At 41.3% G+C, this 18,423-nt stretch overlaps 1 protein-coding gene across 1 annotated transcript in view; it reads left to right on the top strand.

Annotated features, from left to right (window-relative positions):
* The window catches only part of BMP6 (bone morphogenetic protein 6), a 156,105-nt gene that overhangs the window by 80,476 nt on the left and 57,206 nt on the right, over nucleotides 1-18,423 (top strand). The window lies entirely within an intron of this gene.

The raw sequence follows: 18,423 nt of genomic DNA, 5'->3' as shown, positions 1-18,423 counted from the left end.
TTATTATTATATTCTAAGCACTTTTATTGTTCAAGGTTAAATGCTTTATAACACCAAAGTCACGGGTTCAGATCCTTGTACCTGCCAGCTGCCAAAAACAAAAGACAGTGTTTCACCCTATTAACCTAATGCTATTGTTGATCTGATGTAAATTTTCTTTGCCCAGTTTGGTTTCTCATCCCTCGTGTAGAGATTCTATTAGAGCTAGTAGAAAGAGACATGAAGGATCATGAATCTCACCTCTGGTGTTTCCCATGTGAAAGCTTTGCTCATCTTGTCTGTCATCCTCTCAGTAGAGCCAGAGTAATCGCTGAGCTCATTGTCAATACCTTATACACTGTGGAGTTCATAAATGTTATCTTTTGGATTACAAGGCTACAGCTGACATACAGGTATGTAAAGTGATCTGTATCTGTCCAACACACACACACAATTATTATCTTGGTTGCAAGCATCTTGGAAAGTAGAATGAGATTTGTGTCTTTTAATTCAAGACACTGAGATGCTACTATGCTTCTTCATGGTTTTCTGTTAGGTTCATTTAAAGAGCCACGTCTGTCCTGCTGTCTTATTTTAATGGTTTAGGAGGATGGAATTTTAATAGTGGAGATGCATCAGATACTCTGAAAGGAAACCAGATCTATCCCCATTAGAGTTTTGTAAAGGTTTCAAGTAACAGAAATGAATGTGGATCAAGGAGCACATATTTCATTATGGCTGGGGAAAACATACAGTGTCAATATTTGGTTCAAGAGCTTTTCAGTTTTTGAAGAGCACTTGTGTAGGACCATGTAAGGCAAAATAAAACCCCACAAAGAGCATTTTGAGGGTCAGTAGAGATCATAAAATATTCCAACACAGAAGTCAGAAGGCCATTAAAATCTTAAATATGCCATGATGTGAAAAATGTCCCAGTGAGGCTTCCCACACTAACGAGGTCATCGTGGAAGGCACATTTGAATCTGTTTCTCTCCAGCTGGAATGACACATGACTGCAGTCGCATTTTCTCATTACTGCTGGCGTGTGAAGTGTCCCCTTGGAAAGAATGCATTCTTTCACCCATAAGCGCTGTTGCCTTCTGAGATATGGGGTCAGCAATGTGGGATGCTTTTTAGGAGATTAACATCGAACATGTTTTCTACAAAGCCTGCTTATCACATCAAGTTAACCACTTGGTGCCAGCATCCAGGGGGACGTGTGGCAGGTGCTATTCTTGGAATTTCCGGCACCCTTTTCCTCAGTCTCACACATGGGGAGCAGGGTCTTCAAGTGAGGGCAACGCTTTAGTATCCAACCCAACTTGATGAAACTGATTTGTTATTAGTGATCGCTGCTTAGTGTGAGTAGACAACCTGCAAGTTAAATCCCCTGTGTCCCATTTCTAGGATTGCTAACCAGCTGATTGCTCTTTGTAAAGACATCTTTATAATCCTTTACATTCTCATCATGAGTTTATGTAGCTTTTCTCATGAGTAAGTTGTAACTTTTTTCCTTCGCCTACTCGAATTTTTGAATTGCAAATGTATGACTTTTGCGGTTGTACAAATCTATTTCATTGGCTCTCGATATTTTCTGATTCTAAGAAACACACACTTCTTTTGGTGCTGACAACTAGAAAACAAAGGGATTTAAGCAAAGCAATTTTATCAAATTAGTCTACAGAGAATTTTTAATGTAGCCTTTCCTTAGATATCTTTTTCTTTCCTTGGGTCGGGTGACCTTAAATATTTTACATTCTAATGAAATTAATATTTTCCATTTAAATTTAAAATCGTTTATCTTCTAGGACCGTGATTGGGTTGCTAATTAATTTTTTATTTTAAAAAATGTAGTTTAGGATTAAAGATTCATGCTTTATCAAGTGGCTGATAAATCTTGTGTAGCTAGGCAGGTAGGAAAGGAAAACCTTTACCTATCACAGGATGGGAAGGGTTCGGTTAACACTCACTGTTGTCAGTTTAAATCTTGCCGTTGAATTAAAGGTTGTCCCTAGTCTTAACCTCCTGACAAGAAGATTCCACTGTCTCTCTGACATCCCATTTCAATATTTGACCACTCTCCAAACATCTAATCTAAGCATCTCTTGCCTAGGGTTGTCAATTCTTTCTTTACTCTTAGAAATAGAAAACAGTGGATCATTCTCTTGTGCAATAATCTCCTGGGACTGTACTTGGGGGAGAGAATGGTGCCCCACAGGAACCTTATACCTCCTGTCCTACGTCCATCCCTTTGATACACATAGGACAATGGTTCTCAAAGTGTGGTCCACAGAGCAGTAGCATCAGTATCTCCCAGGAACTTGTTTAAACATGCATATATCTTGGGGCCCTACCCCAGACTTAGTAATTCAAAAACCCTGCCTTGGGTTGAATGTCTCCCCAAAACTTAATCCCCACTGCAACTGTTGAGGTTGGGAAATCCTATTACGGTAATTGAAAGGTGGGGCCTGGAAGAAGTGATTAGATTGTAGGACCATGCAGTAGAGAATGGATTAGTAATGGTAGTCAGGGGTGTGGTTCTGAAAGCTTTATTATTATTTTTTTATTTATTTATGTTTTTTAAAAAGATGACCAGGAAGGGGATCTTAACTCTTGACTTGGTGTTATCAGCACCACACTCTCCCAAGTGAGCCATGGGCCGGCCTGTTCTGAAGGCTTTAAAAGGGGAGCATAAAGAGTCTCTCTCTCTCTCTCTCTGCTCCAACATTTTCTTCCATCTGAGACCCCTGGGTCACTGTTGCCACCACCAAGACCCTCACCAGATGTGTTCTCTGGACTTTGGACTTCCCAGCCTCCAAAATTGTAAGCAATAAATTTCATTTTCTTACAAATTACCCAGTTCCATGTATTTTGTTATAAGCAACAGAAATGGACTAATACACCCTCCAAGGTGGTTCTAATGCATGCTCTAAGTTGAAGAACTCTTGCTGTATGGGAAGTTGGGGAGAATCAGTTACAAAGAGGAGGGGGAAACTCAGACCACCCTTCACCCTCTATCCCATGTTAAGTGTATCTTGAAGACATCTATGGAATGCAGCCATACTATGCCCCCGTGCCTGTGCACGATCCCACCTCTTTTTGCATTACTAAATGAAAAAAACAATGCACATAAAGAGAGGGCACTTCAAATTAGTCAGCTCATACTTTTGGTTGGTCGGAGACAAACTTCTAGAGTATCTGAACGTTTTACTGAGAGATGGGCAGGGAAACATTTCTGAAATAACACCTGTTAACAATGCACATTTCATTTACCTGAAACTGCTCAGAGCCTCTTGCCGGGACCATTGCAAACTTATCAAAACCAATAGCCTAGAATTTCTGTGCTGCAGTTAAACTTCTCAAGATTGCAGTTCTTAATTGTCAGTTTTAAACTTCACATTTATTCTTAGGACATGGGAGAGCTAAAGAAGATTTGGATGATTCCCGAAACCCCTTCCTCTTCCTTTCTGACAGGCACCAAACTTTTCAGATTTTATTCACCTCGAAAGAGCAATTCAGGCAAATGTCAGCTGCTGTGATGGGAGGCGCCTCTCTCCATCAGTGCTCTGTTCCTTGACACTCCTGAGAACTTTGACTGTCAGGAAAATTTAGGGCTAATTTGTTAAAATGTAATGTTTTGGCAAGGGCCCCATTTCTTCCAATGGGTGAATAGTACAGAAATAGACCCCTTCTTAATGTCTGTGTTGATAACAGTTTAAAAGCAATGGCTTAAACATTCATCCTTTTAAAAACTTTTGGCTTGAGTTTATTCAGATGGAACTTTCTGGTAGCTTTTTGCAACCTGTAATAAACTGATTTGAACGAGTGGGAAATAGATATCATATGTTTCTTGAGCCTTCTTTGGATCCATGGCCAGGAAGAAGCTGTGTTCAAGGGGTTAATGGTGTTTGAAACTTATTTATGTTTGTGTGATTAGGGATGTGCAAAATGTGCCTCTTGCACTCAGTCCAGGTTTGTGGAAGATTAGCTGTTCTAAACAAAAATGGAAGAACAGCCCAGAAGAATTGGAAAAAGAATGCGTAGCATGAGCAACAGGATTTTTTTTTTTTTTTCTTGTGTGTGTGGTTATGTAGGGCCGGAAAAGGATGAAATGTGGTTTAAAAATTAAATGCAGACTAACTGCTCTTCTCCTCTGAGGAATGACAGAAAACATTTAATCCAGGAGATACTCCCAACCATTGACCGCATTCCACCCACCACCATTCAGTAGAAATGTTCAGACTCTGTAAAATAGACAGACATGGTTATTACTGCAAATGCTCTTTGTTGTTCTTTCAGGGGTGACAGCCCAGCGGTGAACAGCATGTGATTGTGTTTGAGTGTGCACTGCATTCAGCTTGAGAAAAAGACTTGCTATGTATAAAGCAGTTCCTCCTTGGTTTGAATGCTTAGGAGGTCTTCTAGGTTATAAAACACAAGACAGCAGGATGAAGGGAAACTGATCATTAAAATGTATTAACTCTCCAAAATCTCTTTGCACAGGAGACCACTTATTCATACATTTGTTCACTGGACAAATATTTGTTGACTACCTACTGTGTGCACAGTTAGAGATTTTTAGTCCAAAGTTTTGTAACCATTTTAAAAAAGATAATTCTTACATAGCCTCTAAAAATTTCTAAAGTTGGACCTTACTTTCTTGGTTAGTTGTATATATTGATGGGAAAAAGTTTAAAAAGTCATATTTAAATATGTTTATTTGGTTCACCAAAGAAAAAGAGTTAAATATTATCTCCAGGCCAAGTTGTTTATCTTATCCATAAATTGCAAAAATGGTACCACTCAAGTTGTGTGATCCCCAAAGTTTAAGAAAACAGCTACATAGAATCATGGAATTCTTAAAGCTCCAAGGAGTACTGGAAAACATCCAGTTTGATATCCTGAATTTGCAAGAGATCACACTGGGGTCCAGTAAGCTTAGCTCAGGTGGCTTTCCCAAGGCTACAGAGGCAGCCGGTGGAATTGCCAAGCATGGGAGCCTCAGTCTTTTTCTTGTCCCTGCTTCCCTCTGCGTAGATACTCTACATGCAGAAAATTTTTACTGAGGTATAGCCTTGGTCCCTGGCACCGCGCTGGATTCGGTGACTAAAACTATAAATAAAACTGAAGGTCCCTATCCTTGAGTAGCTCATAACATTTACATTTGCCTTAGGTTTTTCTTTCTCAAATGTTACAAACTGGAATCTTATGAAGTGTGAAAATTAGCCAGAGGGTCTGTTAGGATCCCTCAGATTATTCACTTGCAATGAATGCAATTATTAAGCATAATATATTTTACTAAAGATGTTTAAAATTATTAAAATACATCTATTCTTGAGAGAAAGGAAATCTCACAGTATGAGAGATAAAACTCTCTCATGCCTGGCTCCTCTGACAACAGTGATTCTTGGTGACAGGGCAGCTGAGAGGAGACATCCTTAAACTGTATGTTCCCATGGGACAGAAACAGCATGGAGTCAGATGCTGGGGCTGTGATTCTGACCCTGCCACAGCCACACTTTCAAACCCTAGGTCTGAAACTGAGCCCCCTTCGAGGTGTCTTTTCCCCCTGATTGGAAAATGCCATGCGGAGCATATGGTAAGTGTGCACTTACTTCAGGACAGCTCACACTTTGGGACTAAACAGTGCCGTTGAGTAAGTTACAAAGCTCATGCTAAATGGTATCAAAGGTCAGTAGGTAAATGTGGCTCCTGTCTTCTTGAGAAGGTGCCTCCTGTCACTGCATCACAGGCTCCTGATACCCTCCCAGGCCCCTGTCTGCTGCTATTGTAGCAATGATGTCTGAGTGAACAGATCTACCCCCCACCCATCTTGCTCCTGGACCCATAAATCCAGGACAACCTTCTTAGGTGTGCAGCATGCCGGGCTCCCCCCTGGTGCATGAACTGGGGTCCAGGAGCCACAGTCACATGGGTAAGGCAGCCCGTGCAGGCCGAGACTCAGGGCATCAGGATATAGAGTGGGAAACACTTGCTTGGGGTGTAAGATGGGAGGGGGAAGAAGTCAGTGGCAGAAGAGGACATGGAAAGAATATTTGAGAGGAAGGTCTGCTGTTGGCCTGGTAACTAGTTGCTATGTCCGCCCTTCCACTGGTTGCCATGGGAATGAGCCCCCCCCCCCCCCCCCCCCCCCCCCCCCCCCCCCGTTAGGGCAAATGTCTGTTCCCCTGAGAGAAGCATTTTCGGTGGGCAGTTTCTGACCCACCCTCGACTGAAGCGACCTGATTCAGGGGATGTTGTTTATGAGGCACTCTGCGTTCTGTAACAGGGTCTAAGTTCAGGACAGTATTCTTTTCTGCTGTTGCATTTGACTGTGACAGGAGTTTTGCACATGTAACACAGGGTATCATTTCACGTAATTGATTCCAGGCCTCCTCATTGTCTCTCTAACATCTTTTCCTCCTTTTTATTAAATTCACATTGGTTCTCTTTTCTCTTAGTTAAATTTTTCCCAGTGAAATTCTTGCAGAGGTGAGAACTCTTTCTACAGAGTTCTATAGAACTCTTCTCTAGTAGAAGCATCTAAATTTCGCTTTGGGCAGTAAAAGCCCATGGTGATGAAAATATTGATTTTTTTTTTTTTGACTGGGATTCTTAACTAAATGGAAAATGTATATATGAAAATTACTGTTTCGCAAAGGGCTACTAGGGAATAGGGTAACGCCTCTGTTCAGAGCTTTGTATCAACATGGGCAGGTGTTCAAACAGAGAAAACAGGATGGGGTGGCAAACCAAGGACAGTTTCTAAATTCAGCATTATTTGCTTGTTTTGGGTTAGGACTGAGTTAGAGCAAGTCTTGTATGTTTTATATACTTTGATAGAATCATGTTATAATGGGTTGAGAAGATGGAAGGACTTTTGGGAGAGGGAGTAATGGGTGAGTCTGTCTACTTTTTCTCAGGACTGGTAGTGAATTAATTCTATATAATGATAAGTATCTAAAATAAAATAAGTACTTATTTTAAACTTTCAATCTTAGAAAAAGGTTTCTTTTGTTTGCTTATAGAACACCACCCATTCCAGTTTTTACAAATGTTGGTCTGAACCTCAGATGTGCTTTGAAATTCAGTAGTCTTTAGGCAACGAAGAAGTTTACAGAATTAAACTATTACAAACCAGAAGAAAATAAAGGGGATTATTTAACTCTTGATGGAGAGATGCATTCTAGCTATAAAATAATAGGAGACTGTATGATATATGTGTACATATGTGTGTGTGTGTATATATATACCTTTCATATACAAGGGTACTACAATCGTCTGTGGAAAAATAGAATTAAAAGATAATATGAATCTTTCCATGAACTTTTTGAAGTACCCTGTGTATGTAAGTTACTGTTTAAAATTTTAGTACGTAAAATTAAAACTTAAAACTCATGTCAGATTTTAAGACTCGTGTCAAAATATATTAAAAAAAAATGTTAAAGCTCACTTATGTCAAAATATAAACAAAATAAAATACATTGGTGACATTAACCCTTTGGTATACTTGTTGCAAATATGATAAACAATAAATATGGCAAAAACTATTCTTTATATAGAGTCCATATAGATCAAGAAGAAAAATATTAAAATTAAATTAAAATATGCAAAACACATGAAAAACAATTGAGAAGGCAATATAAATGTCTATGGTGTATTTTCAACAACCCTGTGAATTTCATTATTGTGTTCATAGAAGTGCTGTGAGGACCTCATCATGATATTGACATGGTGTCCCATTTGTAAGGGCCTGCACAAGGACTTTCTCCCAGGTCTAGACTTTTCCTGGGCAACTTTTCTCTGTGAGTTGTGTGTGTATCTGGTCGTTTTTGCTTCTCTTCAGTGACTCCTAGGAAGGGCGGAAACATCCTTTAACATCAGTAAAGGATCATAATGACACGCAATTTGTATATCCTTGCTCTTGTTTTCTTTCCTCTTGCCTAGTTTACTCACTTGTATATTTGTATCGTGATGTATGACTTGATTTTGTAAAATACCTGCAATAAAATAGTGGAATGACATGGGTTTTAAGTAAGACACTACATAAAATATGTAATTTAAAACTTCTAAAGATACTCCATAGCATCTCTCTGCAGTTCATCTTGGGAACTCCCTAGAGTCTGAACACCTGAGTTGTGAACAGTCATGTGTATAAATAGCTGCCTGGACAGTAACCCTCACTCCTACTGCCCCCTCCCTCTGCAGCTCCCTTTCCTCTGCTGCACCCAGAGGTTCAGAGAGGAAACCGTGCTGTTCTTGGGTGGTGCCACCACCTGGTGGCCAGTGTGGGGGAATCCAGCTGGTCCAATTCTTCTTTTCAGGTTGGAAGAATTCAGTTCCTTTTGGTTGTAGGACCGAGGTCCCCGTTTTCTTGCTGCTGTCAGCCAGGGCTTCTCTCAGGTGCAGAAATCTGCTCATTTTCCACACCAGGTGGCCCTCTCCACCTTCAGAGCCAGTAACAGCTCATCTGCCTGGGACCTCTCTGCCTCCCGCTTCTGTTGCCAGCTGCAGAAGACTGTGCTTGAATTTCAAAGGGCTCCCAAGATCAGATTAGGCCCATATGGATCATCTCCCTTTTGATCAACACAAACTCAACTGATTAACAACCTTAAGAACCTCTACAAAATCCCTTTTGCCATGTAACATAACATAATCAGAGTGTACTATCCCATCGTATTTACAGTTTTGGGGATTAGAGCAAGAAATCTTAGGGGTCTATTTTAGGAATTTGCCTACCGTAGTCAGACACCAAAAGTCCTTAGTTTCTCTTCATCCTTGATTGTGTTTATTGTACTCCCTGTTCTGTCTTTCCGTGTGTGCTAGCTTCTGCTGTTGTTTAGTTTTATTTGGGGATTTTTTTTTTTCTTCTGTCACATAAAGTGCTCATATCCTGTGTAATGTTATCCTTTGTCACCATCTCTGAATCCTCCACTAGTAACTGTAGGAAGTAGCTCTCTCCACCTTTCTTTTCTTTTCACCACATCTCACTCTTTCTTCAGGACTTTGGGGACATAAATGTAGTGCCTGAGGGTCAGAGGACCCATATACTAGCTCCAGTGCTGTCCCTAAAATGAGTATGTAGCTTGATCTCTTAGTGTCTTAGTTTTCTCAAGTGGTAGTAACTAATATGTCTCTCTCTCAACCTGTTTGAGTATAAAATGAGCTTATTTAAATGTCCTTTAAAATATTCGAATTATATAATGCTGAGCTCCTAAGCCACCTATTGTAAGATTATTCTTCCCTTTCTGGGGTCCCTTCTTCCATGATAAATCCAACAACTCCTGGGGTTTAATCAAGGGATGGATCTTGGTTTCTCTCACCAAGCTATTTAAAACCTTTACTCAAAATACCTCCTGGAAGCTGTGGACTCCAGACCTCTACAAAGTGCTGCAGTACCTAAACATTGACAAATTGATGAACTTGGAGATGTTTTTGGATGTGTGGCAATTAAATCTATGTATGCAGAATAGTAGGGTAGTTAAGAGCACAAACTTTAGAATAAAAAAATATCTGGGCTTGAATCCTGGCTGTGCCACTGATAAACTTTAGGAATTGGAGCAAGTTTCTCAGTAAATTAGCATAATAATGGGAGATGAGAGAATTAATCAGATGTTTGTAAAGAGCTTATCACTGTGCTTGGCACATAATACATGTTGAACTAAAAGTAGCTACTGTTACTTTTGCTGGTGGCAATGGCAAAGCCTTAGCCGTGATTGACATTACATTATAATGGAAACATTTCAAAGGTTAAGATGGTCATAGAAGGATCACACAGTTGAATTAATACTAAATTTTAAAAAACAGAGCACACACTATAATAAGACCTCTAAGAAGGGAAAAAAATGGCTTAATTCATTTCTGTTATAATTGACAATGAGCGTTTAACAGTAAAGATGTATTTAGTATTAACATTTTTCTTTGTTTCCAGTTGCTGGACTTCCTAAAATACAACCCATTTATCCAAAAATAGAACAAAGGAAATAGAACATAGTGACATTGTAGGATTAAATAGTAGTTCTGGCCGGAAACCAAGTGGTTGACAGGGGTATTTTACTAATCACTTGTGCATTGATATGGCTTAAGCTGTGCTTGCTGGCAAAATTGTTGCTTCTGACTTTGTGACACTCCAGTATGGGGTTGTGCTTTAATTATGTTAGAGCATTTTACATAGTAAAGAACCCAAGGAAGTCCTGTCCTCTAGGTTGCAAAGCCGTCAGTTAGTAGGATGGAAAATTGCTAGAGTCCTGTGTGCACATTCATACCAGCATTTGGTATTGAGGATGTAGTTCCTGACAAATGTGTTAAGAAAGGAGGGGGAAATAGTGGAAAAGGAGAGAAATACATAGAAGTGGGTGAAGGGAATGGAATTTGTAGTTCTGTACCGAGTGGGTTCTTTTACATTTAATCTCAGTCCCCAGAGGTTCTCCCCACGTTAAAGATAAGTAAGCAGCTTGGAGGTCAAGTAACTCTTAAAGGGCACACTGATCGATAAGTGAGAGTTGTAAATTAAAACCCAGGTCCATGTGACCACAAAACCCACGCATTTTCCACTGGTATGACATCGGATTCTGACCTGACCTGAAATCATAATTAGGAAAGTGTCAACACATTCAGCCGTGGTCCCTTTGATAGGGGAGATAAAATTAAAGCAAAATTGGAGAAAATTCCTTCTAGTGGAATGCCTCTCAGTTAAAGTCCCATTCATAATTGTTTTCTGTCCACGCAGACCTTTATTTCAGACTGATGGTTTGTTTATTGACTAAACTGTGAGAACGAGTTCAACTTGATTAAAGTACATTAGCACATCAGAGTGTAGTTTGTTTTGGTGGTGGTGGTTTTGTTTTTGTTCTACTTTTTCTCCTTAATATCAGGTTTCCCTAGAGGGTTTGTTTATTAGGTTTTTTAGAAAAACAAAACAAAGCACTATGACATTAGGAGAAAATACTATAGAATGCTGTATCAGCAAAAATTATTACTTTACAATGTTATTTCTAACATCGGTTATTAGCTGATTGGCCTTTTTTGTTATGATAGCAGTTCAGTTACTAAGATCAGATCCTTCAGTTACCCAGGATTGTCTATTACTCTGAACTCTAGAGAAGAAAGAAACTCAGAAACAAAGGCAAACAAGATTCAGGCCCCACGTCCTCATCACCATGTTCACTCTGAAGAAACCAACATTTGGGTGGGTCCTTTGTTAAGCATGAGTTCAGTCTTATTTGAAAATATGCCTCACCTTTGAACTTTACAATTTGCAAAGTGCTTTCATGTGTGTTAATGAGCTCATTTGATACTTAGGCGTGAGGGACATGTTCATATGCTGGTATCCCCGGGTCTTCTGGTGTTCTAAGTTTTTCAGCTAAACACCACTGTTAACTTACCTTACTTTTCTGATGGATGTTAAGGTTCTACTGGATATTTAGTCATTAAAGAATGATGCGATTATATTTTTATCAAGGAAGAAAACTGCCCTACGTTTTAAAGCTGAATTAAAAGAGTGGATTTTTAAATTTAAACTTAACCTTCAGCTAACCAGGATATTAGATGATCTAAAACACCTCCTGTAATGATAGAACTGTAGTGTTGGAATACACTTATGGAATCATCTTGTACACCACCTCATGTGGCAAAGTGAGGGAACTGAGGTCAGGAGATGCAAGCTGTCGCCCAGTGTGACTCAGCCAGCTCGTCCTGTCTGTTCTGGGGATTCACATGTGGGTCCAACAGGTAAATGAATTTAGATCATGTCTCCATGCACACTCATTTTTAAGAACACATTTATAATTGGACTGTTTACTTAAAATTTTTTAAAAAGCATGACATAGAACAAATCCATGGCTTAGACTGTTTTGTTCTGCTGACTTTTCTCAGAATTTACAAAGTACAAAGAATTGCAATAGATAAAAAATAAGTAAATACATACAAATTCAAGCCAGAGAAGCATTCCAGATTCCCTTATCTCGCTGCCCTAGAACTGTAAAAACAATTCCTAAACATTTCTTTTTTATGTAAGACGAGTGACAACATCGTGTTTGATTTATACTTTGGGGATATTTTATATTCTACTCTATTGAAGAGGACTTGGGAAAAAAAATAGAAAAGATTTTGGAATCTTTAATACTTCCTGTAGAATCATCTGGTGGGAGTCTTGGTGGTGGCAACAGTGACCTGGAGGTCTCACATGGCGGAAATGGCAGAGCAGAGAGAGACTAACCTCCACATTCACTCTACTTTTAAAGCTCTCCAAACCATGCCCATGACCACCATTTTTAATCCATTTACTATGGCATGGTCCTACAATCTAATCAACTCTTCAAGGATCCACCTTTTAGTTACTATAATAGGATTTCCTATCCTCAACAGTTACAGTGGGGATTAAGCCTCAGTGTGGTTGGGGCGGCATCCAGTCTACAGCAACACATCTGGTGAGGGTCTTTCTTGGTGGTGGCTTTACAGCAATGCAGGGGTCTCAGAAAATGGTGAAGCAGAAAGAAAGAGAGAGAGAGAGAGAGACTCTCTCTTGTGCTCTCTTTTAAAGTCCTCCGAACCACACCATTAAACTACCATTAAACTATCAACTTAATCACCTCTTCAAAGCCCTACCTTCCAGTTATCACAATAGGATTTCTCACCCTTTCAACAGTCACAGTGGGGGCCAAGTTTCCAATACCTAGATCTTTGGGGGACATTCAATTCATAACACCCAGCAATGTTACTAGACCAACATGAGCTCAACCATGGGAACCTAGAATCTATTCCGGAAATCCTTTTTAGTTGTATTTAATTTTTTCCCCCAATTACAATTTTCTTCCAAAACTCAGCAGCTATATGAAATGGTATTTGAATTCCAAATGTTGTTTTTCCATCTTCCAGCTGGAGTTGAGGTAATACTGTGAGTTTCAACCAGAAACAGAAGCTGTCTTTTTTTTTTTTTGGTAGCAGAGTTACCATAAATTAGGCTACAGTGAGTAATCTTTTAATCAGATGGAAGGAGGCATTCCAAGTATGTTTCTAGTCATCTGAGAGTATTTAACAACCTCTTTGAGAAGTAAAGTTAAGAGTTGGTGAAATTGGGGGCATTTGTTTAATTGTGTACTTAAAAATTTTTAATTTTAAAAATGTAAATGTATTTTTATTACAAAGAGAATGAATTTTATGAATAATTCATAAAATAGAGATAACTAAAAATAAGAAATAAGACAATAGAAATTATCGTAATCCTTCCATCATCCCAGCTAACTAATATTTGGTTGCATATACTTTCTGTCTTTTAAAAAGTGATAGGCTGGCCGGTTAGCTCCTTTGGTTTGAACGTGGTGCTGATAACACCAAGGTCCAGGATTTAATCCCTGTACTGGCCAACTGCTCCCCCCAAAAACAAAACCAATTATAAAAAGTGTGCATATGTACATTTTAATACGTTCGTGCATACAGGTGGTATCATCCCATACATAGTTTTATAAATAGATACTTTTTAAATGTTTGTTCTTCTTTATTATTTAAGATTATTCTGGGTATTGCAGCATTTCTAACATAGGACTAAAAGCTCTTACCTTGAGTTGATAAATTCAAACTCAGATGGGCTTGTGGTAGGCTGGGGAGCTGTTGGGTGTGATGTGACCAAAACTAGCAACTGCACAAGTCATCGGCTCTCAGGAAAGTGTTTCTCCTGGGCCTCAGGACTTGCTGATGACTGCACACTTGGGCTCTTCTGCTTCCTGCGGCCCCTTCTCCTTTCCCCACCACGCTGTACCTAGGAGCTGTACCTGGGAGTTTCTAGGAAGCCTAGGCACCTACAGGTGCTTTCCTGAAGGGAGCCAGATGAGACAGTCAGCCAGAGCTGGCCCATCTCACTCCCTAAGGCAGGTGCCCCGTCCCAGGGAGAGGCTGAAGCCCATTTCTCTAGCCCCTGAATTGCTCACTCTTCATATTTTGCTTTTTCCCAGGCACATTTATTCCATGAGACACAGTTCTTCCTGTTGTGGACTCTTTCTCCAGTTCCTGTCTTCCAGGGTAACCTCTACCTTCTTGAGCTGAATATGATACAAGCCTTTTAGGAACTCTCTGCCTTACTCTTCCATCCAGGTCTGGCAGTTTGAGCCAAGAACGGTGAGATTTGGGATTCTTTGCTCTGACTTTCTGTCCCCACCTGAGGAAGGGCTTCTCTGCCTGAGTGGGAGAACTGAGGTTTTTCTATCGTTCTTGTGGTTGTGGCCATCAAGACTCCTGAGCTTTGGGCCAACTCTCCTGTCATAGGCAATGCGGCATAATAATCACTGCATGGATTTTGGGGTCAGGTCCCAGCTCTACTCTCATTAATCATGTGACCTTGAACAAGTTACTTCCCTCCCTGAGAGTAAATTTCCTCAAACATGCAGTGGGTATATAACGGTGACTGCACACGCACTGACTATGAACATTAAGTAAGACAGTGCATGTACATCATTTTGCAAACTATCTAGAACACATTTAGCATTCCATATATTACCTAAGCAAGACAGTCTCTACTTCCTTAGAATATTTGACACTAAGCACATTAAAAAAGTATATATGAAGGGACTTTGGCTGTTTGGAAATTGAGGGGAAAATTTGCTGGGAATAAGATTTAACCTAAAATAAGGCTTAAGGTTATGAATTTCAACCATGCACACTCCCTCCATCCTGTGAAACCACCAGCTGATTGCATATTGTCCTGGACTGTGGAAAGGATTTTGTAAGCAGCCCTGGTATTTGAAATGGGAGGCGGTCTGCAGAAGCACGTGGTGCTTTCATTTCTTTGTGCAGTTAACTTTGTGTGCTGGGTCAGGTCCCTGAAACTCTTTCTTGCCCCTTTTCTCTCCTAATGCCCAGAGCCCAATTCCTGACCCCTCCTCTCGCCCAGATGCCAGCCTGCAGGTGTCTCTTTGCTGACCTATTTCTGTGGGTTTTATTTTCATCCCGGGGGGGGGGGGTGGAAATGCCCTTCTTGCCTCTGTCTAGGCCACCCTGATTCTTTGGTCTCCTCCGTCTTCTTCCTGCACCACCTGAGCCCCACGCTCTCCTTTTCCTCCTTTTAGAGTCTCCTTCCCAATTGTTAACACTCCTCTGGGAGCAGTGGCCAAAAATGAAGCAAAATGGTACAGATTACCAAAAAAGTGGTGTGACCTTCAAAAGCCCGAGTTGCAGAAGTCATTAGTGCCAGTGTTCAGAATGTTTTCGATTGGATGGAACCCTAAGCCGTAGCAGCTGGTTCCTCCAGGCCACTTAGTTCTGGAAACTGCAGCAGGACCTCAGCCCTATAGTAGGATCAGTGCTGTGGGTAATGTGTTCCAGTGAGGACACTTCCTCCTTTTTTCTGGCACTGATCTATTTTAGAGTTTCTGAATATGGGATTATATATTACAGCAAGCTTATCCAATGTTCTCTAATATGCTGTACCATACGTTTTTCTATCTCACATTCTTCCACATCCCTGATTTTCTTTTTCCATGGCAAATGTTCTAAGTTGAGGGGTTGCAGTTACCACCACAACCATGTGCCATGCACAGTCCGAGGCACACAGGATATGAAAAGGCACCACACAAACTTCTTGCACTCATGAAACATGCATTCTAGTTGGAGGAGACAGACAATGAATTAACAAACTCAATATAATGCTACGTAGAGACAAGTGCTGTGGAGATCAAAGAAGAAGGCGTTTTAAGGGGATGGAGTGTGACCAGAAGTACTGTGTTAGGTGGTCTGGGAAGGTCTCTCCAAGGAGATGACATTTGAACAAAGAGATGTGAGAAGCAAGGGAGTGAGCTGTATGGCTGTCTGGGGTAAAGCATCTCTACAGAGGAACAGTAAGTGCGAAGGTCCTGTGGCAGGAGCTGCTTGGTGACTTCGCAGAATTGCCCTACCGAAAAGCTTCTTTGGTGGTATGCAGTGAGGTCAGAGAGCAAGCCAGGGCCTCAATCCAACTGAGCTTTGTGCACCACCCTAAGGATTTTGAATTATATTCTGAAAAGGTTTTTGCTCAGAGAAAGGGCATTTGATGTACTGGGAATGATATCATTGGGTTTCTATTTTAAAAGAATCCTTCTGGCCGCTGTGCGGGAGAATAGGCTGTAGGAGAAGAGTTGAATCAGAAAGGCACATTAGGTGACTATCACAGAGTTCAGGTGGCAATGTCTGAGCCCACAGTGGAAGCTGCGCAGGGGGTGAGCAGAAGACAGAGCAGGCAGGATCTGCTGGTGCTGTGGAGGCGGGCATGAGAGAAAGAGACGTTGAAGTGGACTCTAAGCTCAGGAGCAGAATTCAAGAAGTGATATGATAAAGCTGTCAAGGTTGGCTGAAGATTGGTCCAGACGTCCGGTGATCTATCCAGAGCACAGTGAGCAAGGGTCAGCAGGGAGAAGGGTCTTCATCTGGCCAGGCACCTCCTGCTGGTGGCCACTGTGAGTCTTCTGAGAAGTCACTTCCCTTGTCCCTCTGTTAACCCCACTTTTGGCTGTAGACATGCATCGATCCTTTCTGACTGAACAGTGGAGGAAGTTGGTACATTATTGTTGTGTAACCCTTTAGTTTATTTCAAGGACATCATGTGGGGGATGGGAAGCCTTAACTGAATATCCAATTAAATAGCAAGATGCCATTCAGTCTACTTGCGGTATCTTTAAAAGCCCGTTGATGACCTTTAAAATTATTTAATGTGCGAAAATGAACTATAGAGAGGATGATCTGATAATCCCAAAGGCTTATTAGTATGCCTTGTAGATGATAGATATTCAGGAAATATTTATTGAATTTAGGGATTTTTGGTTGAATATTGAGCGTTGCCATTTTCTGGAACATGTATATTTCAGTTCTCTTTCTTATATCGGTGATTAGAGCTGTCAGTGTTTTTCTAGTATTTTCCTGATGAGAAAACTGAGATGGGGAAAGGTGAAAAAGGGAGAGATTTAACCAAGACGACACCACTGGCTCATCCTTAGTGGAGTCAGGAACATGCAGTAGAATCTTCCGGCTGAATTCCAGGCATTGACTGTTGGCATTCACATCCTGTTGCTCCACTGAACACGTGCACGCTTCAATCCACACTCACCTTCCAGGTTTTTCTTTGGCTGGCCTTTGTTGACATTGTTATGTGACAGTAAAATCTGGCCATCTCTGGTAACTTGTAAAACTATAGTCATTTTAAGAGACAAATGTTTTCCAAAGTTGTCATTAGAAGTACACAGTGCTCTTTCCAACCACAACTCCACTATGATCAAATGGCAGCCTGTCCAAGAGAATGTTCCCCAGTCATCGTCATCTTACCTATCAGTGTTTTGTATGAGGCAGGGCCACAAAAAAAGCAGTGTCATTGCAGACTCTCTTATCTTAGAAGTCTCCCATCCCACAACTGTGGCCCATATTTCCTTTTCCCACTTTGGCCCTTCCTGGTCACACACATGAGGTCTTCAGCCAGACGCGGGACAGAGGAGATCCAGGGATGACATAGACTCCGTGTATCCTGGAAGTTGAGACCACAGTCCCCTGGGAACATGCAGGATGCTGGAGGTCGGTGGTCATGGTGGTGCTGCATCTTCCACCTTATCTCTCTGTTTCCAAGCCCAGTTGGGTCGACTTCCTCCCTGGTTCAAAAGGGCTGAAAGGGATCAGCTTCTCTTTCTCTTACTCTGCAGCTCACTCCCAGCCAAGGCAAACCCTTTCTGTTGCAGATTTCACATTCACTTCCTCTCGTTCTTACTCTCCTATGCTCCTTTGACGTCTTGACTTGCAGGCGACTTTGCAGCAGAGGTCAGGGCCAGTGTGGTCACACACCTGGAGGGGGTGTGGAAATGTTTGTTGTCATCCTGGGTTTGAGTTACCCGAGGGCCACCCGTTTCATTCCTGGTTTATTTTGTGCTGAGCTCCTTACTGCCAGCTTCTGGGTGTTGAAGGCTATGAAAAGAGAAAAATGATAATTCGGACTGTCACTTGCACCATTCACTAGTTGTTTGGGTGGAAGACCTGTGACTTGTTCTCAGTCCTGCTCTCTTTTGCACTGATTACTGCTGATACCAGACGGGAGGAGAAAAGGCAGAGCCCCTGCTGTGGGGGATCGATGTGCAGCACAGGACTGCACCAGCGTGCAGGGCCACATGGCCACCTGTGCTGGGAGGACTATGGGAGTTGGGGCAGTTGCCCAACAAGTGAGGACTAGACTCCAGTCCCGTGTCTTGTCTGTCCACAGCTGCACCGCCACGTCTTTTTCTTACTGCTTGCTCTGCTCCCTGACTTATGGAGTGCTCCTTGGCACCCCCGACAGCCTCCTCTTCACTCCCCTTCTCTCGCCTGAATCATGACCATATGAACCATGACTTGATCATTTCAGTGCCCTAATGAGACTGAAATGTTGGTCCAAATAAATCACAGCACTGAATCCACCTGGAAATTGAGAGTAGTGGTCCTTGACGGCTTTCTACCAGTCCTTAT

The sequence above is a fragment of the Cynocephalus volans genome, chromosome 5 (genome assembly GCF_027409185.1).
Source record: "Cynocephalus volans isolate mCynVol1 chromosome 5, mCynVol1.pri, whole genome shotgun sequence".
Lineage (NCBI taxonomy): Eukaryota > Metazoa > Chordata > Mammalia > Dermoptera > Cynocephalidae > Cynocephalus > Cynocephalus volans.
The sequence above is the reverse complement of the archived record's forward strand: the minus strand, read 5'-3'. Positions and strand labels throughout refer to the sequence as shown.